At 40.8% G+C, this 25,282-nt stretch overlaps 1 protein-coding gene and 1 long non-coding RNA gene across 4 annotated transcripts in view; one reads left to right on the top strand and one right to left on the bottom strand.

Annotated features, from left to right (window-relative positions):
• The window catches only part of STARD13 (StAR related lipid transfer domain containing 13), a 553,154-nt gene that overhangs the window by 364,483 nt on the left and 163,389 nt on the right, over nucleotides 1-25,282 (top strand). The gene's annotated exons all lie outside the window — the stretch shown is intronic.
• Nucleotides 2,087-6,175, bottom strand: LOC112610753. The gene is made up of 3 exons (XR_003116481.1): nucleotides 6,034-6,175; nucleotides 4,076-4,270; nucleotides 2,087-2,390 (listed from the first exon to the last, which is right to left on the bottom strand). It is a non-coding gene; the product is annotated as an uncharacterized LOC112610753 (long non-coding RNA).

The raw sequence follows: 25,282 nt of genomic DNA, 5'->3' as shown, positions 1-25,282 counted from the left end.
ATTTTACAGATGAGAAAACAGAGGCACACAGAGTTCAAGTATCTTATCCAAGGTCACCCAGTAAGAACTGGTACTTGAATACAGCTTGACAGTTCATGCTCTGCAATACGCTAGACTATTTTTTAGTTTTTATAATGAGTGCTAAAGTACTGAACCTATGATTGAGTTTTGGATTATACAGTATACTAGAGACTTTTTAGACTTTTCTACTCAGGATACAGCAATACACTATATTATAGGATCAGAATTGGTCACTCATTATGAAATTTCGTGTCAGGTTGTGTTTCTCTAGTGGAAGCAAAGTGCTAAATGTTTTATTCTCTTTAAACAGTTACTACCCAATAACACAGGATGTCAAGTTATTTTACTAACAGCTTTGTTTTCTTTGTGTTTTTGAGACAGAGTCTTACTCCGTCACCCAGGCTGGGGTGCAGTGGTGCGATCATAGTTCACTGCAGCCTTGACCCCCTGGGCTCAAGCGATCCTTCTATCTCAGCCTCTTCAGTAGCTGAGACTTACAGGTGTGTGACACCATGCCTGGCTAATTTTTAAATTTTTTTTTTTTGTAGAGACAGGGTCTCACTATATTGCACAGGCTGGTCTTGAACTCCTGGGCTCAAGTGATCCTCCCACCTCAGCCTCGCAAAGTGCGGGGATTACAGATGTGAGCCATTGTGCCCTGCCACTAACAGCTTTTAATCATTCCATGAAGCACGTGCAAATAAATTAATGACAGCATTATTTTCTGTAGTTTACAGGTTAGTATCTTAAAGTGACAGCCACATCACTACAATTGTTTGCATTATTCTGCTTTAGATCTTTAAGATTTAGCATTATGTTAATTTTATTTAAGACGTCGTTACTTACAATTTCTCATGGTTGTTGGGAACAGTGGAAACCAGTAAGTTGCTCCCCACTGACCTCATTATAGTGAGATAATCATTGAATGGCGTGCACGTGATTCAATAGCAGATACACTCATGGGGAGGAAAAACAAGGAAGAGAAATAAAGGAATCTTTGAGGATGCATAGAATCAGAATTCATTACCCAAACCCAGGATGAATCTCAACTTGCTCATCTTCGGCTACACATCAAAACATACATGCATCATTTCTCTGGCCTGTTTTTTAGTTCTGGGGTTACAAATCCATTTCAAGAGAGAGGAGATGTTTAAAAGAGAGTGTTGTTTTGAAGAGTGAAAGTTTATCGTAAGTCATACTGCCCATAATCCATACCCCACATTCTTGCTTGAATCAATAGGGAAATTGTTGTAGAGAGAGAGAATGGAAATAATAATGGTCCTTATTTGCCTCACTAACTGGCGCTTGGGAGTGGGTAGGAGAGAGGATGCTGGGGGTGGTGAAAGACTGTGTTAGGCCAAGGAAAGGGAGGATTGGATTTTTTTCTATTTTTTTTTATTTTGGTAAAATACACAATACATTAATTTTGCCATCTTAACCATTTTTAAATGTATGGTTCAGTGGTATTAAATATGTTCATAATTCATAATGTCCAACCATCACCACCATCCATCTCCAGAACTCTTTTCATCTTGCAAAACTGAAATTCCATACCCGTTAAACAAGAATTCCTCATTCCTCCCTCCTCTCAGCCTTTGGCAACCACCATTCAACTTTCTGTCTCTATGAATCTGACTACTTTAAGTACTTCATATAAGTGAAATCATACAATGATTGACTTTGTGTCACTGGCTTATTTCACTTTGTACAATGTCTTTGAGGTTCATCCATGTTACAGCACATGGCAGGATTGCCTTCCTTTTTAAGGCTGGATAATATTCCATTGTATATATATACTACATTTCACTTTCTGTTTTTTTGTTAGTAGACCTCTTAATGGGTGTGAGGTGGGAGAATTGGATTTCTATGTCATTATTTGATGGTTTTGATTTATTGGTTCTATGTCATTATTTGGTGGTTTTGATTTAGTGCAACATGATGGATGCACCATGTTTAAAGTCTACACACACACACACACAAACACACACATATTTGGAAAACCCAAATGTAAGCAGAAACATAAATGTGATTACTTGCTTTATGAAATAACTTATCACACTATTACACTTTTTATTTTATTTTAAATGCTTAGGAAACAGCATAATCCGGATTGCAGTCAAGTCCGCCGAAGTAGGGTAAGGAGACAGGGACCCAGGCTCTGTATAGAGATGCTCCTTCGCTCCTTTACAGTGTTGAGTTCCAGAGCTTTACTGGACCTTTGGTTTTCGATGAGAAAGTGAAGTGGATGGACTATGATTGCTCAAGTTTATTCTGTGTCTCATGTTCTGGAATTCTCTCTGTGGTTAAGTCAGCAACTCTTTGAACAGGATTGTAGAAAGCAGGGGAACATAAACCTAACATACTAGAACCTAAAAAGGCAACAGAGCGGCTTTATTATGTGGAATGTATCAGTGGCTTACAATTGTTCTACAATTTCTTAAGAAAATGGTAAAGCAGAAATTAGGTTTTTGTTCTACCTTCGCCACTAATTTATTGTGTGATCTGAGAGAAGTCACAGCTTCTCTAGACCTCTTTCCCTTCTTCCATGAAATAAAGGATTTGGATTAAAGAGTCTCTGAAGTCCCCATCATCTCTACAATTCTAGGATTCTGCAATCGCAGGAGCTACCTTAAGACTAAGGCAATGCTTATTTACATTTTCCTTATTACATCATTCAGCATATACCTGGACATGCTTCCTTGTAACCTATGTAATGCTTTCATTAATATCGATGTAATAGGAATGTTAGGAAGTTCGGTCTTGTGGACTATTTAAATGTCGGTATAACTATACTTATACAGAAACTTGTCAACACCCTTCTTTCTCCAAAATCCAGGCCTGTGAAGTGGAGTTATCTTGATGCCTGACCTATAGCAAGGATTGCAGGGACTGAAGAAAGTCCGTGTGTGTGCCTCTTACCTCACAATACAACCGCTTTCTTTTCTTGATAGAAAATGTGGAAAGTAGAAAGTTTCACTACTGGGCCGGGCGCGGTGGCTCAAGCCTGTAATCCCAGCACTTTGGGAGGCCGAGACGGGCGGATCACGAGGTCAGGAGATCGAGACCATCCTGGCTAACACGGTGAAACCCCGTCTCTACTAAAAAATACAAAAAAACTAGCCGGGCATGGTGGCGGTCGCCTGTAGTCCCAGCTACTCGGGAGGCTGAGGCAGGAGAATGGCGTGAACCCGGGAGGCGGAGCTTGCAGTGAGCCGAGATCCGGCCACTGCACTCCAGCCTGGGCGACAGAGCGAGACTCCGTCTCAAAAAAAAAAAAAAAAAAAAAAAGTTTCACTACTGGGAAACTAGTGAAAGTTAGACTCTCATTTGAGTTGCCATTCTATCTGAGGCTATTTTTAAGTAGATATAGCACCTGATTTGAACTCAACTAGAATGGGATATACTGCCTTTTAAAAATTTCCCCAGGGAATGCCAGTGGGCATGAGTGATGTATTCCCCCTCATTACTATGTCAGAAGGCATCTTGGGAATTTGCCCATCCTAAGTGGTGAACATGGCCCATCCCCATGGCCTATACCCCCAGCAACTGGGTAATGTCAGCCTAAATTAAACAATCATTTGTTCTTTTGGAATTGCCCTTTCTCTATGTTTAGTACTTTCTTACCCGACTGCTTTCAAACCTGGAGGATGAATGCACTGGCAGAAAGACAGATGGAACACAGGAAGCAGGCTGAGAATGCATCAGTCATGTATTGCTCAAGTTCTGTCTGTTTTTTTTAAAGAGTGGCAACTGTCATAAATTCACATTTCATGAATCAGAGCCTCTTTCTACTCAGTGTTGGTGTTTGGAGGGCCTGTACAGAAAGGATACTGTTTAACCAAAATTACAGGAAAATCTGCTAAGTGAATTAAATTAACTAACTTTGAATAACATTTTAAAAATTACTACATAGTAAAACTGTAAGAAGTCAAGAAATGAGTACTGGGAGGAAATTAACAAAAGGACAATATGCTTGTAAACATATAAAACTTGAGAGTTTAACTTTAACCAAGTTGTAGGTTCAATAGCTACACATCATTGCTTTATAACTCACACATTGGCCAGGGTGGCCAATCCATTGGAGTTGCCTGGAGCAGCACATGACACAGTAACACGGGGTGTACAGAGATGGGTATTTGCCTTGTGCCTTCTTCTGTGCCAGTCTTCCAGGAGTTCCTCTGTTGGCAGAATGTTGAAACTTCTGTTGCTCAGATGCAGGCAGTTACCAATTTGGATTCTGTAACTTTAGCTTAAGTGAATAAAGATTCATTTTTTTAAATGTCTTTCCCTCTCCCACCTTCCCCAATCATCAGTGCATTAGTTCTTAGGAAATTTTGGATAATGGTCAGCTCTTATAATGTAGAATTCCTCATTTCATTAGCAAATTAATCAAGGACACAGACAGAAACACAAGTTAGAAAAAACAGTCACTACTAGTGGTCTTAGCAGTATCAATTGATGACCCAAAACAAATTTAAAAAGAGAACAAATGATAAGTGAGTTTTGGCAAAACTCTTATATAAAGGGACATAAATAGATGGAGATTTAGTAGAGACATGTCATTAGCAAGAATATACACTTTCTCTGTGTTTCATTAGCTATGACAACAGGGTAGTGAGGCAATCAAGAAGACTCAAGAAGATAAGAGAACCTGACCATGAATTGCACGCCAGATATTTGAATGAACTAAAGATCATATAAAAAATATTTGCTGTCTCCCTAGGAGCAATTGAAATATGATTTTGGTATGGGAAAAGATACTACATATTAATTTACATTCCACCTCATAACCTAGAGGATTTGACGTCATTTATAGAAGAATATATAACTAAAGATTGCAAAAAGACAAATCTGATGAAAAGAGAAATGTTGGCCAATTAATGAGGTAAAACTAGGAAGATATATTACATGGAAATATAAAATGTAAGGCTTTGAATAATTAGCAAAAATGAGCTGCCAATTTGGCTTGAGCTTCCCTGATCTAAGCAAAGAGGAAAACACAACCAAGGGAAGTTTTTCCCTGTTCATAAGATAAGAACTTACCAGCCAAGCTTTTCCTGGAAATTGCTCTTTGGGAGAATTTTCTCCCAAGAACTTGACCTATGAGAGGAATTTCTTATACAAATCTCATAAAGGTAACACTGCAAGCTATAGTGAATGGTGCCTTCAACCACTCCTACTGTGAATTCAGTAGTGAGTCTCGTTTCTTATAACATCTTGCAGTGAAAGTGGGGGCATCACAATAAATTGTAGTCCAGTAGAAATATTTGGGTGTGGGTGGGTGGGTAAAAACAAGAGGTCAGGTATGCAGTCTTCGGATTCTCTGTCTTAACCTAGAAATAGCATGGAGATTATCCACAGGCAATTTCTATTAGTCTGCTTCGCAGAACACTAGGCCCATTAGACAGATATTCAAGGGAGAAAACATTTCTGTGATTAAGTCATTTTGGGAAACGCTACTTTCCCTTTCCCCTGGAAATTCAGACTTATGAAAGGCTCAGGAAAATCTTGCACAAAGTAGTTTAACTGTGTTTAAACTGGTATATTTCATCTTGAAAACACTTTTCACAGGATACTGGGAAGTCACATATTGCAAAACCAGCTTTCCCTGGGGAACACATTTTGGAAATGCTGATCTAGGAGAGTACGTGGCCTATGCTTCCTTCAGATAATTTTCTCTGAATATACTTCTTGCATAGATTTGGCAGTAGATACTTTGAAGTTGTGTTTTGGAGAGTAACATCGCAAGTATTCTATGTTTTCCAAAAAGGCCAGCCACAAATACTTTAAAAGTCAACTGAGTAAAGGCAAGATGACCATCTTTTTATGAAAATTAACAACCACATAAAGATTCTGTTTTGGGTAGGCAGAACAGAAAGCTGAGTCGGTATATGGGCAGAATTAATAATTATAACATCAAGAATACAACCATTCCTCAAATAACTCTACAAGATAGGTACTGTTGAGCCAGAAGGAAGAAATTACTGCCTTCTAGCTCTGGCTTTGTCTTACCATGATATAGTTGAAGTCCTTGGTGAGGTCCAAATGGTTCTAACATTACTGTAGCTAATTCAGGATTTTCCATTACGCTAGGAAGTGGAATCATGCCCCACAGGAAAGAAGCAAAAAACTCTTCAGAAGTCTCACATTCTCCTTTGCCATAGGTGACATGGGATATGGACTCACTGAAGCTCAGGCACTGATGAGTGGTTCCGAGAATTGCTGAATTCATGGTCCAAAAAATATCTTTGGTTGTATAAAAGCTCTCCTAGTATGACAAAAAGAAGTGAATGAAGTAAAATTATGTAGATAATTCTAATTAGTAAAATCTGCTTGCTTTAGTTATAGCGGCAACTTATCAATTTCCAGGAAGTCCACAAATATATTCTTAAGATGTTTTTCCTCCTGTTGGCAAAGAGATACGCATTAGCATTCACATTATGAATGATGCTTCTGGAGAGAAATTCACACAATATCCAAAAGCTCCAAGAGAATGCATAGGAAATTACCATACTGGCTAGCCCAAACCACCACACTGTGAATTCACACAAGACCATGGTGGTCATTCTGGACTGGTACAGTCTAGGGCAGGACCGAGTACCCTGAAAATTTATATACTAATGTTTGAAAAGACATGAATTCTCTCTCTCTCTCTCTCTCTTTTTTTTTTTTCAGAAGGTTAAGTTCTATAATAATCTAAATGGAGAACTTGGAAAATAACTTCAAAATTACAGAAAATGCTAATGCTGTTAGCAAAAGAAAATCAATAGAAATAGATCTAGTGTCTGGCTAGACTGTCAAATGATTTCCCTCACACAGCACAGGAATCCTGAGAATTTTAAAGGTCTGACAGAGGCAGAGCTGACTAAAATACAAATGATTTGTGTTGCTTTGCCTCCTAACAGTTGGATAAAACACAAGGGCGAAACAATGCAGAGAGATTGGAAAGGAACTTGGCAGTCACCAAGTACCTAATTTACATGTCAGGATTTCGAGCTGAAGTAGGCATTCTCTTCCTGCATTCCAACTCTCCCCTTCCTGCTTAATTCTGAAAATCATACATATGGATGGCGGGAACGTTTGATTAGTATTCAATCTCTATGAGCGAACAGTAGCATTTCCTATACATTTATATTCACCAAATGACACACTGGATTCAAAAAGTATGTACAGTCATAAAATCACATTTTCCTCTGAGAGTTATACTACCCTGAAATTATGTATAATATTTAAAATTACTATAAGAAATAAGAATGATTGACAAATCCTGCAGTAATGATATTCCAACCATTCTCACTCAAATAGACTGGAGTTCTTATTTGAGAAAATTAAAGAATCTTCTCCAGATGCTTTGAGGGACACAACACATTTCCCACTACATGCATTTCTCAAAATAGAGCATGAAGTCCATCGCAAGGCCCTTACTGTCTGGACTTCTGTAAACCCACGCATTATGTTTAACAGGTTCTTAATCATCAAACCACCTTCATTTTTACCACTGGTCTCTTTCAGACAGGAAAGTCTGCTGACCTCCTTCCCTGAAAATTTGGATCCTCATGTTAGCATTCCATTCCACTTGCTGTACTTTTAGGTGGAAGGTCTAAGGCAGACAAAGCTGCTTAAATATTTTTATCACTGACTTCCTAGAAGAAGGAGGAAAAAATCTTGGCAAGAAGAAGGGAAATCAGTCTTGCAGAATATCTTGAAGAGACCTGCAAGGGAATTCCACTGACTGTGTTCATTATCTATTGGTCCCCATACTGAGTGGAATTTTTATGTGTTATCGTTGGCCAGGGTGGCCAATCCATTGGCGTTGCCTGGAGCAGTACATGACACAGTAGCACGGGGTATACAGAGATGGGTATTTGCCTTGTGCCTTCTTTTGTGCCAGTCTTCCAGGAGTTACTCTGTTGGCAGAATGTTGAAACTTCTGTCGTTCTTAGGAGCAAATAATTGAAACATGTTGGTTGAATTTCAAGACACCTTTTCTTCTCTTTTACAAATAGCCCTGTGATTACAAATAGCTTTGATTCCTGTGGAATCAAGAATGTCTCAGGGATGTTGTCCATCAATCCAAACTCCAAACTTTCTATAACTCTAATTTAGAGGGCTTTGGAGTCGTGTACACTTGAATTTGAACTCTAGCTCTACATCATCCCCATAGAGTGACCTTGGACGAGTCACTTAATGCTTCTTAGCTTTTGTTCCCCTGTGGGTAAAATGGCATTAATAAGAGCAACTATCTCAGTTATTGCAAGGATTAAACGAGAGACTATAATCAAACACAGATCACAGTGTCTGGCACATACTAAGTGCTCAATTTAAGACAAAATGATTATTAAACATCCATGTACATATGACCCTTCAAACTGCTGAATCATCAACTGAAGAGTGAATTATGTTTGAGTAAGTTACACACTCTGTATCATGTTTACTATAGCAGACATACATAATGCCACTTTTTGTGTGTGTCCTCAAAAAGGTCTTCCAGAAAATTTGAAACAAAAGAGGTTTTTTTTTCTTTAAACCGTAATGAAAACCATTGCCTTTTCCAATTGTGGTTTCCTATGGATAGCAATTGCTCTCTCTCAAGTTGCCCTGAACTGGCCTGAAATGGTGGGTTTAGGCCAGTCTTCAGGTCCTACAGATAAATAGTAAAGCCCGTTGAACTTTACCTTGTAGCAGTGAAAGACAGTTCTTGGCAGAAAGTGTTCCTAGCTGTCGGAATCACTTGGTGGTAAATGCTAAGCTGAGAGGGCAGGAGTGCTGGAGGAAAGGGGCTGTGCCTCACATTAAACTGAAGGGCTGGGAGGTTCTTGGTGGGGGTAAGGGAGTGGGAACGAAGTCTGAGGCAAACATCATTAATTGCTAATAGACGGGACATTTGGGCTTAAAACTGTGTTCCTTAGAACTCAAATATCTATTTAACAGCCATCTTTTCAAAGCAATGCGATATCTATTTTTGTTCCTCCAGTGATGGCAGCGGGAGGCCACCAAACCCAGGGTGGGGTGATCTTGGATAAGTCACCTAAGTCTTCCAGATCTACGTTTTCTCTTCCATATGAGGGGTGAACGGATCAATCTGTAACTGAGGTTCTGGAAAGCCAATTTGCACAAAGGCTAGTGCTACATTCGTCATGGAAAACAACTTAAAAATTATAAAACATGCTAATGCTTTGAATGACTGTCTTAGTTTGCTGGGGCTGCAGTAATAAAGTACCGGAGACTGGGTGACTTAATCCCAAAAATATGCTTCACAATTCTGGAGGTTGGAAGTTGAGAACAAGGTGCCGGCAGGATTGGTTCCTTTGGAGGCCTCTCTCCTGGACTTGCTGACAGCTGCCTTCTTGCAGTCTTCACCTGGTCTTCCTTCCGTGTGTGTCTGTGTCTTCATCTCCTCTTGTAAAGACACCAGTCATGCTGGATTGGGGCCCACCCATATGATCTAATTTTATCTTAATGACCTCTGTAAGGGCCCTATCTTCAAATATACTCACACTCTAAGGTATTGCAAGCAAGGACTTCAACACACGAATTATAGGGAGATGCAATTCATCCATTACATGAATCAAATATTTATTTCCCAATTTTATTTGTTACATCAAAAAAAAAAAAAAAAGGGAGGCTGATGTTTATGATATGCCTCTGCTTACCAGCATTGTGCTGGTCGCTTCCTTGTTTTTGTCTTATTCAACACTCATAACAGCCCTCCCTTGAAGATCGATATTAGTATCTACCTGTTTTCAGCATAGGATACTGAGAAAACGTTCATCAAAAGCTGAAAGAAAATGAATGAAAGAATAAGAATATATCTTTAACAAAATCTGAACTCCTCTCTCAAATTCTTGTGATTTTTCTAAACTGAGGTTAACTTTGAGATCTTTGTTAATTTTGTGAACCTTTCCAGCTTTACATGTCTTTGTGGAGAGAAATAGAGAAAAAGTGCTGTACAATGCATGTAAATTTTCTAATGCCCACTTGACAACTTCAAAACTAAGCTCTCGTAGTAATTCAAACAAATTATTCAAAAAAACTTTAATTGCCCATTTCCTCTAAGGATTTCATTCCTTTTGATTGAGGAATATGCTTCATATCTGTTGAATTCTTCAGCTATGAAAGACTGCCTACAGATCTGATCACTATCAATTTGTTGAAATTTATTCTTAGAGTTTAATGGACTAAAATCTTAACAGATAAACATTGTGGATTCTTTTCCTTTATTTATTTTATGGAATATGTATACTCTTAAGTCCTCCTCTATTTAGAAATTCTTCCAGAAAGAATAGAAACATCCTTTAGTACAGTTTTATACATCATAAGTTACATGTTAATCTTCAGCCTTGCAAAAACTTTGTTTTGTAGGATGAAATATTGGTTGTCTGCATATGGTATCTTGGAAACCCTGAAAAGCGATTTGTCGTATTAATTCCTTCACCAGTGTACTGCATAACACTTTGTGGAGCAATTCCACTTGCATTGTCATTTTGAAGATGTGTCCAATGAAATTATAGTCTTGTATTAGGAATCTCTGTCCTCTGAAATCTCTCAGAGAACTGAAAAATGCATAGGCAAGTTTTCCTACTTTGACATGTTTCTGATTTCATTTTCCTGAATCATTCCTTTGGAACCGAGTTTTGTTGTATGGAAAAACACATTTATCCAAGAGGGCGCTATCAATAAGTGGAGACTGACTTGATACAATAAGGAAACTTGGCGGCGTGCAGCTGCAATTGTAAAACATTAACTGGTAAAAGAGCGATTGTTCAGAGTCCAGTTTTTCCTCCTCCCCAACCCCCATTTAGAGTAAAATTACTTCCTCACCTCCCAATTGATAATTGCATTTCTGCCAAAGCCATTAGATTTCTGCTGGTTTCCCGTGGTTTTCTTCTGTCACTTTTGCCTCCTTCTCTATCTTTGGTTACCTTAGCAGAGCTGGCCCTGGACACTGTAGCTTCCATTCTGTGAGGTTTATTGCTTTGTTCGATAATGCCAGGAATGACGTTGAGTTGAGACAAGTTCTTTTCAGATCATTAACTGTCAGTCACCTTTCCTTCAGGCTGCTTGAGTCTGTGCAGCTGTACCCAGAGGCCCAGGCAAGCCATGCCTCTGGCTATGGGAGAATATTTCCACTGAATTACCCGTGAAAAGACTCAGGGTTTGTCATGGACAGGCAGGTTGTCAGCAGAGTTTGTTAACCTTTAAGATGTACTTAGATGAAATATTTGGGTCTGGATTGGTCATTTGACTTTTATATTTCTCACCACAATATTGGGCCTTTGAAATATTTACATTTTAAAAAGTAGTAACAATATACTTATGCAGGTTGAATATCCCTAATCAGAAAATTCAAAGTCTGAAACACTTCAGAATCTGAAACTTCTTGAGCACTGACATGACACTCAAAGGAAATGCCCATTGGATTCTTTTGAATTTCGGATTTGGTGATTAAGGATGCTTAACCAGTATAATGCAAATATTCCAACATTTTTAGAAATCTCAAATCTGAAACACTTCTGGTGCCAAGCATTTCAGATAAGGTCTACTAAACCTGTAGCTACTTTTGTTGAGGACCTACTATGATGTACCAAGAACTATTTTCAGCACTACCTATATTATTATTTCATTTAATTTTCATAAAGACCTGAGAGTTAAGTTTACTCATCTGGAAAATAAACATAGTAAGAACTAACAGATGAGTAAACACATTCTCCAGGGGTTCAGTAAGCTTTCCCAAAGTCACACAGTGAGTGGGAGGTGGAGCAGGGCTTTGTACTCAAGTCTGGACGATCTGGGAGCCCACGTTATTCTTAACTGTGCAACCCTGTCTTTTCATAATTATAGGTAGCAGTGTTTACTTGGAACCAAGAAGGGTTTTTTTTTTTGTATGTTTTATGGTTTTTTTTTTTTTCATCATTATAGACCTAGTTGGTTCTCCCTTCCTCACCACCCCTCATGTTGTTGGAGGACCTCAGTGTGCCACCAGCAGCAAAGCCGCGTGCTCATCCTATACTAACAACCCTCCCACTCCCCTCTTGAGGGCTGGCTGCTCTTTATCAAGAACTCTGCTTCCAAAGTAAATGTCCAAGGCATCAGGATTCCCAAGGGCAGGATCCAGCATGGTGCCTAACTTACCTGAGGTTCCTAAGTTCCTACCTAAGGAATAGGCATCACAGAAAGTACGGAGTCTTCTTCCTGCAACTTCCTTTCTCTACTTCCAACCCTTCAAACTGCTGCCCTTCTTCCTAGAAAGTGCTGGGGTGGGATGCCCATTCTCCCCCAAGTTTTCCCAGGGCTCCCGGGGCCCACAGAGCTCAGGGGCTCTTGTGACTTCACAGTGGACTTTTCTGACACTAGGGAGTACAAGGAGTGAGGTGGGAATTGGGTGAGACCTGTGTTGTTCTCTAGACAGCGGATCTGGAACTCAGCCGTCCTCTAGTGCAAGAAAAGTGTGTATTAAAGGAGGGTCCACATTTTCAGAGAGAAGTCTTGGGTGGAGATTTTTTTCTTCCGGATTTTACAATTCTGTCCTCAGTCACAGCTGAGGCCTGTAGACCAGAATAGTTGCAGTTGTACTCTGCACTTGTTGCTAGCTAACAGTAGCCAGTCAGAAAAAAGTATCATGCTCTGCCAACTTCTGGTGTTTGTGAAATTTTGCCAGAAGCAAAACAGGATCAAAAATAACAAACAGACGTCCTCCCTGGCTTCTTGACTGCTATTTACATAAAGAGATTGATGAACTGACTGTGCTTGTGGGAGTGTGCGGGGAAGGGAATTTTTAAGGAGAAAAGGTTAATTTTGGGGTCCTTGGTTGCATGTGATTTGAGGTTTTCTTCACTAATTGGGTTTCCAGAGACAACTTTTACTATAGATAGTGTTGATTCTCCATTATAAGCAGACTAAACTATGGATAAGACAACCTGACATATGAATTACATGCAGCTATAGAACTTCCACAGGGAAAGAAAATGAACCTTGAAAACAAAGGAATAAGGAATAATATGAGCCTTAAGTGGAACACTTATGTTCCCAGCAGAGGGAGAGACCTAATTTGTATGGCAAGCTCGGGAAATCTGGGTACAGGAGGCCTGGGTTCTCGAGCACGATTGTCCTAACGTAATTGCCGATATTTTTATTAACCTCTCATGTCTCAGTTTTTGAATCTATGAAATGGGAATAATATTAGCTCCTGCTATTCTGTAATATAATTGAGGAAAAAGTAATCAGTGTGAAATCAATTCAAATGGAAAGCATGGTGCTCAGTTCTGGAGGGCCTGAGGGACACTGGCATCTGTTAGGGGTCACTAAGCTTGCCTGCATACAGGTGCCATATAAAGCCAGACCCAGCTCTTTGCTGTCCTCAGTTGCATCAAAATATAACCATATTTGCTTCTCTTCCTTGAATAATAATTCATATCACTCCTCAAGAATATGGGAATAATGTGCCACTCTGTGGTTTTTTGTTTTGTTTTGTTTGACACTGAGTCTCGCTCTGTTGCCCAGGCTGGAGTGCAATGGCATGATTTCAGGTCACCGCAACCTCTGCCTCCCAGGTTCAAGCAATTCTCCTGCCTCAGCCTCCCAAGTAGCTGGGATTACAGGCACCTGCCACCATACCCAGCTAATTTTTGTATTTTTGGTAGAGACGGGTTTTCACCAGGTTGGGCAGGCTGATCTCAAACTCCTGACCTCAGATGATCCACCCACCTCAGCCTCCCAAAGTGCTGGGATTACAGGCGTGAGCCACTGTGTCCAGCCTTGTTTTGTTTTTATTCGGTTCACAAACAGGCAACATCTACTTGACTAATTCTCAGCTTCACTTTAAATCTTCTTTTTATGTATTTGATGCACTGTGAGCAAATGTATATAATTAATTAGGGTCATTTTAAACTCTAGTTTTCCCTCTCATTTTTCTTTCTTCTCATTTTTCACCTTCATTCTGAGGTGTCAAGAATTATATTTTGTATTTTTACTCAGCTAATAAATTTTGTTTCACCTTTAATAATTTCCCATCAGCAGGAGGAGAATAAAACCTTTTAAAGTGAAAGATACTGTGTCATAGACTGAGGGACTCTGACAAGTCCAAGTGTCGTAAGTCACAGCTTTCAAAGTTAAGAATTTCCAAATGTCAATTGGGCTTTCTGCCTAAGGCCATGATTTTGTGTGGCCGGCTATTCCTAGGCAGAAGAGCCTGGTGTGGGTGGCTAGCTGGAGGCTTCCAAGTACTTATTGTGGTCTCAGTGGGCTGTCAGACTCTGAAGAGACTTAAGGACCCTGATGTTACACATCCCACATTGCCTGATGAGGGATGCCGGGTGCTCCCCTGACATCCTACCTAGCACAGCATAAGCTGGAAAGTCTTAGAAAAGTAGGGTGAAAGTTGCCGGAAACACACACTTTATAAACATATTCCTTAATGTGTTTGAGTTTTGTTTGATAGTTTTGATATCAGCATTATTTTGTTTGCTTTATGTATTTGAGTACGCTGATTATAGTAGTTTTTAGGGAAAAGGGTAGTTACTAAGCTGATACTTATGTGACAGTCTTCAAAAATTGGTAAACACCCTACCCATTTGGTCATGATTTGGAAAGTCTGGGTTTCCTGACTTTTTTTTTATCTCCTGAGTGGAGCTCGAGGGGAATGTGAATGAGGAGAGAAGGCACTTATGTGGCAGAGGAGTACCCAGCTCATGGAATGGCTTGTGAAACTTTTTGTCTCCAACAAAAACTTAGACTCTACGTTGACTTCTTTCTTATGCAAGAGGGTAAGACTAACTTCTCATGCCTCCAAACTTCCCGGCAGCCTTTGGTTTAGCAGAACACATTTCTCATTTATAGCTGGCTCTGCTCAGTGAACAACTACTTAAATAAATTACCGTGTTTTGTGATTGATGCTAATAGTTTGACGTGGAGTTATTAAGACTTCAGGTCCTTGATTTATTAGAGAAAGAAACTTTCAGACGTTTCTTTTGTTGGGCTCTGAGAAGCTGTACATTTTCTGAAACTTGTAGTCATAGAGGCCATGTTCATTGCTCTAAAGCATGGCTTTGGCGTTAGCTGGACCTAGGTTCAAATCTTAGTTCCACACTGATGCGCTGTGTGACCTTGAGTAAGTTCCATGAACTCTATAAGCCTATTTCCTCATCTAACATGGGAATAATAATAATAACAACAACATCTTCTGCCTACAGTTGATTTAAGAATAAGTGTTCTCACGCCTGCAAAGTGCTTATCACAGAGCCTGGCTCTTACTCAGGGCTCAATGTGTGTTACTCTAAAGGGAAAACAAAAAAAGGACATGAACAGTCAGCCACACAGCCAGTTCTGCTATGGATGAGCTACTTATGGGGAAGATGAAAATACCCAAGCTTAGATAAATACATAAAGTTGAAGCTAAAGAACAGCCACAGTCCTACTGGATCTGAAATGAGTATTTAAAGTATCCTCAGAGGAAGAAAAAGTATGACAGGGGTAGCTCAGAAACTGTGCAATTTTAGCAGGGAGTTTTCTGATCCAGGGTATTTACTTGTGAAAGCAGATACCTATCGAACTCTTGGTAGGATAGATAATATGTTTTGTCCTTAAACAAATGAGACCAACCCCCGGAAGTCCAGTGTATGAACTTCGTCTCTAGCATGAAGTTGACAGAAGTTGTCTACTCTTAATATTTCAAGTCCGACTTCCCAAAACGAAGCATAGAATCTTTCAGACATTTGCCTTAGCAATACAGCTAACGGGGAACTAATACTATGTGGTCCCAACTCCTCTCACAAGATGTGGTGAGATAAGCCCAGAAGCAGCCTGGGACAGCACCCTTCACCCCACCCTCTAGTTCGCAGCCTGCTCCACAGCTGAGAAGGAAAGAGATGGCCCAGTAGCAGAGACAGTACATCTTCCATGGCCAGAATCTCCTCGGCTTCTTGTCAAAGACAGCCTTTTAAGTCTTCTGATCCAACTACGTTTTGCCAAACTCAAAACATTGGATCTTGAATTTGTTGTAACCCCACTGGCTTACAGAAAATGAAGTGCATTTATTGTGTTTCTATTTCTGTACAGGGGAACCTAATCATTCATTCACTCAACCGCTCACTCACAAGATTGTTCGTAAAATAGCTACTCTGTGTCAGGTGCTCTCAGGTCCTTGGGATATAACAACGCATTCAAATACCATCACAGCAGAGTTTGATGGGTGAACCTTAAACAGGCTCTGAGGAATGTCATGGGTGTGGGGATGGATGTCTGTGTAGGGAGAGTGGAGGCACAGTGGAAGGGTTTCAGTTTTCACGATAGCTGTTGGGTTGTCGTTGTTGTTGGTTTAGGGTTTATTGTTCCATTGCTTCAGCATCTATCCCTTTGTCAGAGAGTGTCCATGCCTGTCATTACTGGCGGGTTGAGCGAGGATTTCTTGTTAGCTGACTGGGTAATCATAAGGTTATGACTTCATCAGTTTTTGCTCTTTTATGTGTCTTCCTTTGAATTTGAGTAGGTGGGTTCCAGTCTGGGAACATGGAACCCTCTCCCTTCTGTGAAAGTGTACTGTCCTTGAAAAACCAGGACCCACCCTCTACAGAGACGTTAGCTGTCTGCTGACACTGCTGCACTCGAGTTTGTGTTCCACCTGGAAGAATTACGATAAGATAGTGATAAATTTCTCATGAATTCAACGTTAGCAACGTAGCACTAACTTATCGCAAATATTTAAGAGAGACTACATTTCAGAAACAGAGACCGCTTTTTCTGCATCAGCTCTTCTATTGGAGAACCTAGCCTAGTCAGTATCTCAACAAATATTTGTTCAAAGCCAATTGTGTGCAAGATCTTTTCTGGGATTGTGTATGATGCAAAAATTATATAAAACATGATCACTGCCTTCAAGGAGATTATAAGTAAGTGTGATAAGACATATAAACTGTCATAAATGTTGACAAATCAAGGGGACATATGACTTAGTGACTAACAGGCTATCAAAACGGGCACTCAGAAGTATGTGTAGGCAACAGAGTGGTAAAGTAAAGAGGGAAGACCACTGGGCCTGAGCCATGGGAAGAAGCTGTGTTTCCACTGGGCAAAAATCACAGAGAGTTGTCCTAAGCAGGGCAACAGAATGAGCTGAAAAGTATGATTTGAGCAATTAAGAATATAGTCCAAATTCAGTGACATGTGGCGGTTATAGGAAATACAGATGATAAGGTTGGAAAAAAGTTTGAGGCCAGACTGCAGTGAGTTTGAAATTTATTTGATAGGTAATAGGAAGCTCCTGAGGGCTTTTAAGTAGACCAGTAATAGGATACAAAGAGCAGCCTAGAAAGATGAATAAATAAACATGGGTTTGAAGTGGCCAGACTGAATGTAGAGAGGTAGTCATCGTGGTTGAGCATGTATTTTGTGCAGGCCCTGCCTAAACATGATCAATAATTATGTCATATAATCCTCAGAAGAGGAAGTACCACTGATGTTGCCATTTTAAAGATTAAGAAATGGAAACCCAGAGAAGTTAAAGTCACTTGTTCCAGTTAAATCCAAATAACTAGCAGAGCCAGGACGTGAACCCAAGGCTGTCTGTTGCTGTCTGTGTTCCTCCACAGCTCCAGGCTTCTCCTTGGAGTGGTTGTTGCTTCTGCTGCTGCTGCAGTTGCAGTGAGTACTCAGAAAAATACCGTGAGGGATCAGGATCTTAACTATGGTGATAACGAAATTATAAATACAAGAGATAGCTCCATAACTTTTCAGGATGGAAAATGTTTACATGCCTTATAAAATTTTTATGTTTACAATTCCTAACATATCTCTTCATGTTCTCTCCCCACTCCCCATGATAAGAACCCATTAATTTGAATTTACTACTGTACCTTCTGCTTGAGATTTTTATTCTACTTCAAGACACCTCTTCAGTGATTTGTGTCATCAGTAACTCTTACTCAGCAAAGTCTGGGTCACCTTACAACAGAAATTTCACTGGAACTACATACATTTTCTTCCTGTCTTTGGCATGACTAAAAATGTATTGAAAAGGAATAAATATAATCAACTACTAACATTGAATGAATTTAATATGATAGTAAGGGGATTTGAATTTTAAACTGCTAACATTATAGTTAGCTTGAACTATTTCATATTTTATAATTCTTAGAGTAAAATTTGCCCAAATACAACATAATTGAGTGCCTGATTTTAGAAATGTAAATAAACCAAAACACCAAAACACTAGTTAAATTGGTACATGTTGTCTGAAGTAGCGGTGAACCCCAAGATTAATTTGTAAAGAAACTCAATAAACGAATGTCCCTATAGGACACCTGTTCATATTGTTTATACCAAATTCAAGTATAGAATTCAAGTATATCAAGAAGGAGATTTTCAAATGTGAACTCTTCCAGAAGTAAAGAGGTTTAAATATTTAATGAAGTAGGAAATTGCACGTATTTGCCTCAGGCTGCTGCCCCACTGATACTGAATAAAAAATACTCATATAATAGAGTATTTTATAAGAGCTATTAATATAGAGTTTAACTTCTCTACCTGAATTGTAGTTCAGATTCTGAATCTAGCTGCAGGTTAAATCCAAATTAAATGAGATGAGTGTGAGTAAGGAAGCTTCAGGAAACAGTTTGTGTGCTTCAAGGAGGAAGAAGCCAGCTTGGAGAACTGGCTCACTCTGAAAATGCACGAATGATCCTGAATGATCTCTGTGCTCATTAGCGCCCCTGCACACATTCTACTGTTCTCTCAGCACACTCTAGTCTCTTAACTCCCGTTTGGAAAGCAATGTTTCACCATTTCCCTCAAATCCAGACCGCTTTTATTTTTGTTCATCAAGACAGGTTGTCTCTAGGTGTCAAGATGGGCAGAGGTTATGTTGAGTCAGCAGAGACTCTCTACTTGGCAGGTCATGGTCACAGCCATTCCTGTGACTTCTCCCAACATGCAAGAAGTAGAGGTCACTGCCCAGCCTCTGAGTCAATGCCAGGTTGTTCTCTAGAACAGGCTGCTCCTGACCCAGTAACCAGCTCTGGAAGTTTCCAGCTTCTCAAAGGAGCCTTCTTCTTTGAAGGCTCCCACTTAGTGTTCTTGTCCCATATTTATATGTAAATGCAATTCTCTCTTTCCTGCTGATCAAGCCTTTCTGTTCATGGTGGCATGGAAGAGGGCACAAGCTCTGCAACCCTTCTGTGTGTCAAGAAAGACCTCTAGACTCTGCTGATGAAATACGTGACCCTGATCGCCTCTCCATGCCAATGGCAGACTCATTCCCTGGCTGTTTCTGACATTACTACCAGCTAAGCTAAACAAACAGGACCCAAATGCCCCAGGGAGCACATTGTTTGGACAATTAGTGGTTGAACTCCATGGAAGCGTGTTCCATGACTGTTGCTATGTAACAAACTGCCCCAAACTTAGTGGTATTCAACAACCATGTTATTATGCTCATGGATTCTGTGGGTCAGGAGTTTGGAAAAGATACAGTGGAGATGGCTTGTCTCTGTTCTTTGATGACTGTGACATGGGCTGGCAAGACCTGCAGGCTATGCCTGGCTCAGTGACTGGGTTCCGGGAACATCCGAAGCCTCTGGCACTTGCGTGACCGGCAGTGGATGCTGCCTCTCGGTCAGGACCTCAGTGAGACTGGCAGCTGGTGCATCTACATTTGTTCATGTGGTTGCCCAGGCTTCCTTCTTCCCCACATGGAGACTGCATCCCAAGAGTGAGCCGGGCAAAGTGTGTGACTTTTTATGATCTAGCCTTGGAAGTTGCCTCTTGTCACTTTTTCTGTATTCTATGAGTCAACATAGCCATAAAGGTGTGCTCAGATTCAAGAAGAGCAGACCCATTATTCGATGGGAGGAGTGTCAAAGAATTTGCAGATATAAAAATATGTATGTTTGACACATTCGGTGATGCTGGGTTCCTGTCATTGTTTCTGGCATGTGGCTGGCACGTAACTGATTCATTTGACTGAATGCTCCAACTAGAATCATCACGCGTTGTTCTTTTGTCCCCAACATGAAGAGAGTGCCCGGGTGACATTCCATGTATGCCAGCCGCATTGCACTAATTCTTTGGTTGTGACTGTGTGAATAGTTGCAGGCATCATTCTGTGCAGTTTCAAATACGTTAGCTCATTTAAGCCCCCACAACCCCGTGAAACAGGAAAGAAGAACATGCTCCTACTCCCTTCCCAAGATGAAAACAAAATCCAGAATCTCTCAGTAAGGCCAGTTGGTACTCCGTTTTACCCCAAACCTGGTTTTCCACCAAAAGTTCTCTCATTTCACTTATAGCTGTTTGCTTTGCTGCTCCTGAATTCTTGGGGGTAGAATTAAAGTTTCTGGGTGATGTTTTATTAAACATTTAAAGGAGAGGGGGGCTCCTTCACAGCAGAGGCTTGCAAGCAGGTGCACTTTTGCCCTCCAGGGAACATTTGGTAATATCTGGAGATACTTTCGATGATCACAACTAGGGGGTGGGTGCTGCTGGCATCTAGTGGGCAGAGGCCAGTGATGCTGCTTCACTTCCTGTAATGTACAGGATGCCTGCCCACACCAAAGAATGATGTGGCCCAAAATAGTGCTGCTGTTGAGAAATGCTACTTTACAGGGGGTTTGATAGTCCTTCTAATAAAATGAGGAAACTGGGGTTCAGAGAAGCTGAGTGACTTGCTTAAGATTCTACAGCTAGTAAGTGATGAGCCAGAATGTAGACTCTCATCTTGAGATCCTCGGTCTCATGTCTTTATTTCCTGTGGTACTTGAGCTGGCCTTGCCACCTGCCTGTAGAGCGAGGACTTGGAGTGGGGAGTGGATTTTCTTGCTTTCCTGGAATTCTGGGCGTCCACCGCACCCATCTAATGAGCAGAAGTCACTGGGATGGACATTGTGCTCCTGTGGTTTTCTTTACTCGTTAGGAGGCAGGGGCAGGGCTTACCTGAGCAGAGTGAAGATTTCGGTAAGGCCTGGGTGGGAAGTGGACTCTAACCTCCCAGACTGAGAATTGTAAATAACAACTGAAAAACTAGAGCATAGTGTGTGTGTGTGTGTGTGGGTGTGGGTGTGTGTTGTGTGTGTGTGTGTGTGTGTGGTCTGGGTGTGGTGTGGGAGGGAAGTAAGATCTTATCCCACAACAATAAGCAAACAGCTAATTACTTGTAATTTTGGAGATAATTGTTTTCTCTTCCTGCAAACATGCCAAATAGGAAATTAATTTAAACCCCAGAAAGTTCAAATCATCTGCAGATTGTCAGGAAAGAAACACTCATTATCCCCTTAGAGCCCCCATCATATCTAACAGGCAGGCTGAAAAGTGCAGCTGCAGCACAGGGCTGCCACCTCTGTGCGAGGTCCCCCCACTGGCTGGTAGCTGGAGAGTCACAGGAGGGAGCCTCTAGCAGAGGCAGGCCCCAGGCAGGCAGACGGGACCCAGCTTCCCACCGACACCTGATTCCTGCCACCTGATGCAGAATGTCTCACTGAGAGTCATCCTTTCTGATAGACCCATTCATCACTTTGAATTCCACGTCAGTGCAAGAGCTGGCTTCATTCGGCCTTGGATAAATGAGTCTTCAGGTAATAGGTGACAGTTAAAATGTCAGGCAAATGTTATCTCCAGTGAAAGACTTGGCTGTGCCCGCTCAGTCTGTTTTGCTTCTCAGCTTAAGGCAGTCTCTCTTCACTTCTAAGAGGGAGGATGAATACAATCCAGATTGCTTACTTAGAAGAAGCATCTTCCTCCCCCTAACTTCTCACTGCTAGTGGGCCCGAGTTCGCCAGGGAAAGCCTTCTAGGGTTGAGCAACAGAACAAAAGGAACGGGCTGCCCTGCCTTCCGAACCCAAGCAACCCTCACATACAGTGTTTTAACTGTTCTGGAAAGAAAGAAGCATTCATAAGTCCCTCCATTTTCAAGAAAAAAATTTCCTGTGACATTTTAATCCCCTTTTGTGCTGGAGAATTTTTAGAGTTTTCCCCTGCCAGTCATCTCAAATGTTTTGTATCTTTCTCTTTTAGCTGAATTGCATATTATGAGCCATGACCCGCAATAAAAAATAATGCCCCTGTTATTGAATGAAAGTCTCGTTCTTTGGGTTATTCTGGGCTATGGGGTCAGCGTATAAATGCTGACCTCTGAAAGTCCAAAGATGTTATCTAGTTGAGGCTTAGGCCGGGAGAACAAAAATGAGCTGTGAGATGAAAATGACCACCTGGGATCTCCAATTTGGTTTATGTTTCCGTGAAATAGTTTCTATAAATGATATGAGTGGGTGCCCACTGCATTTTTTCTAAAAGGAGAGCTGGCTTATTTCTGAGATCTCTTGTCTGTGTATGGAACTTTTGTAGATACTCTCTGTCTAAATTGGGGTTCTTAGTCTCCCTACTATGGACATTTGGGGGCCAGGTAATTCTTTTTGTGGGGGCTGTCCTGTGCATTCTCGGATGCTAAGAGGAATCCATAGTTTTTAGCTCTGGATACCAGAAGAGACCCAACCCCACAAGTTGTGAAAACCAAACATGCCTCCAGACATTGCCCTGTGTTCTCAGGGGAGCAAAAATCCCTCCAATTGAGAACCATTGATCTAGATAAAAATCAGGATCCCTAGATAGATACAAATGAATTCATTCCTTTGTTCAATCTTTTAACAAATGTCTCTTACATGCCTTCTGTGTACCAGAGTCTTTGGAGCTGATAAATTGAGAGATGACTAGATCATAGTTATTGCCCTATAGGGACTTGGAGAGAAGACAGGCATGAATCTAAATAATTATACCAGGAATGCCCTCTAATGAAGATGGGAAGGACATGGCTTAGGAGTTCAGAGGAAGAAGACTTAACTCTTCTTCAAGTTATCAGACTTCCTGAACATTCTGATTCTCCATTTATTCAGGAAGCACTTATGTTTTCAAGGGAAAAAATCCTGTTTATTAAGATATTACACTACAGAGAGTTTCAAAGTCAAACTTATGAATTCTTTTATGTAAATGTTTTGGTAAGGTAAATTTTGGTTTCTAATGTAGACAAAAGAAATCCCAATATCTAGATATGAGTTGATGTACAAAACATATACATGAAAGGATCTGAATGAATGAATTGGGTAATAGGGGTTCAAAGGGCTGAGTGAGCCCTGAGCTTGGACAGTGTCCAGGATCTGTCTTAGGAAAGTGTCTGCCATGCTTTGAAGTCACAATTTTGAACCTTTGTTCACAGTAACAGACAAAAGTGGATGTTTACACTTCCTGGGGCTTCAGATTTGATGACCTCTCCATAAAATGTGGAGGGCAGTAAGATGAAACAGAGATAGACCTGCCTCCACTGTTGAAGCAGCATTGGCAGTGGCTGCCCACTGTGCGCTGCAGCGAGCACATCTCCCAGACCACCAGCTGGAAATCTACCCCATTCTCTTTCATCGCAAATAAGCGTGAAAGGTGCTATGATAAGGTTTTGAATCTGTGGCAAATGTATATTTGAAATCGTTTGTATGTTTTAACTATGTGGGAGGCAGTGTGATGTAATCATGAAGAACACTGGCTGGAAAGTTAGAAAGACCTGGGTTAAAACCCAGGCTCTACTAGGCCTAGATGTTTGACCATGGACCCAGTTATCTAACCCCATGCTGCCTCAGGTTCTTTGTAGAAATTAGACTAATACTTCCCACCTCAAAGGATTGTTATGAGATAATTATAGGAGATATTTTAACTGTCTGAGTTTTTTTTTGTTTTTTTTTGTTTTTTTGAGATGGAATCTCACTTTGTCACCCAGGTTAGAATGCAGTGGCATGATCTTGGCTTACTGCAACCTCCACCTCCTGAGTTCAAACAATTCTCCTGTCTTAGCATCCTGAGTAACTGGGATTACAGGCACTCATTACCATGCCCGGCTATTTTTAGTAGAGACAAAGTTTCTCCATGTTGGCCAGGCTGGTCTTGAACTCCTGACCTCAAGTGATCTGCCCGCCTGGGCCTCCCAGTGTGCTAGGATTACAGGTGTGAGCTATTGCACCTGGCCTAGAACTGCGTAATTTCTAAGTGTTTGGTGAACAAGGTGCAGCAGTATTGTTAGTAACACATTGCTTGCCACACACTTCAGAGTGGTGTGCCCATGACTTTACGACTGAAAGCTATTGTTTTAAAGATAGAAAGGTACGAAGCTGGGAAGCGCTATAGGTCTACAGAGTAACTGTGTTTCTTAAAACCAAAGATCAAAAAGTGTTGACTTTCCTTCTAATGCTAAGAAGCCTTTGGAAGTTCTTTAGAATAAAGCCAGAATTAGTGAGGCTGGGGTAGCATTTACTGGGATAAAATGCTGATGCATTTACGATGAACTTTTAGAGAAGCTGGGATTGGAGACGGGGATATTTGTGTATTAGTCCGGTCTCTCGCTGCTAATAAAGACGTACACAAGACTGGGTAATTTATAAAGGAAAGAGGTTTGATTAACTCACAGTTCCACATGGCTGGGGAGGCCTCACAATCATGGTGGAAGGGGAAGGGGAAGCAAGACATGTCTTACATGGCAGCAGGCGAGAGAGAGCTTGTGCAGGGGAACTCTCATTTATAAAACCATCAGGTCTTGTGAGACTTACTCACTACCGCAAGACTTATTCACTACCATGAGAACAGTATGGGGGAAGACCCACCCCATGATTCAATTACCTCCACCAACAGGTCCCTTCCATGACACGTGGGAATTATAGGAGCTACAGTTCAAGATGAAATTTGGGTGGGGATACAGCAAAACAATATTATTCTGGAAGGTCATCATTGCCTAGGAAGGGCCTGCATAAATAGATATAAATCAAGCCTTTAATTTGCTTTCAGTTCAGGTTAAATTTGGAATATTGGTAATGATTTTTAAACTCAAGCAAGTGTATTATCACTTTTTGGCGATTTCCTAGGCCCAACTGAACCATAAACAGAGGATTCCTTTGCCCTTGATCTTTTGAGACCTAATAAGAATGCACAAACCACTTTCAGCGCTCTCTTTGCATGACAACTGTGTAGATGTGATGGAGTCTGGCAAAAGAAAGGAAGCATCCCCTACCCAGGGTTGAGATTGCATCAGATCGTGGGAACTGACACCAAAGCCAGTGTGGAGTTTAAGAGTGGAGGCATTGCTGAGAGTCCCATTTTGAAGAGGTCCTTTTTATTCCTGTGCACATTCTTGCCCAATATCCTCCTTATTGATATATGCTTCTCTATTAATTTTTAATTTCTACCAAAATCTCAGAAAGAAGATACTGTCAGTCCCTATGAAAACAAGGACCATAAAAATCTTAC

This window comes from Theropithecus gelada, chromosome 17, assembly GCF_003255815.1.
Source record: "Theropithecus gelada isolate Dixy chromosome 17, Tgel_1.0, whole genome shotgun sequence".
Lineage (NCBI taxonomy): Eukaryota > Metazoa > Chordata > Mammalia > Primates > Cercopithecidae > Theropithecus > Theropithecus gelada.
Note: the sequence above shows the minus strand (reverse complement) of the source record. Positions and strands in the feature narration are given on the sequence as shown.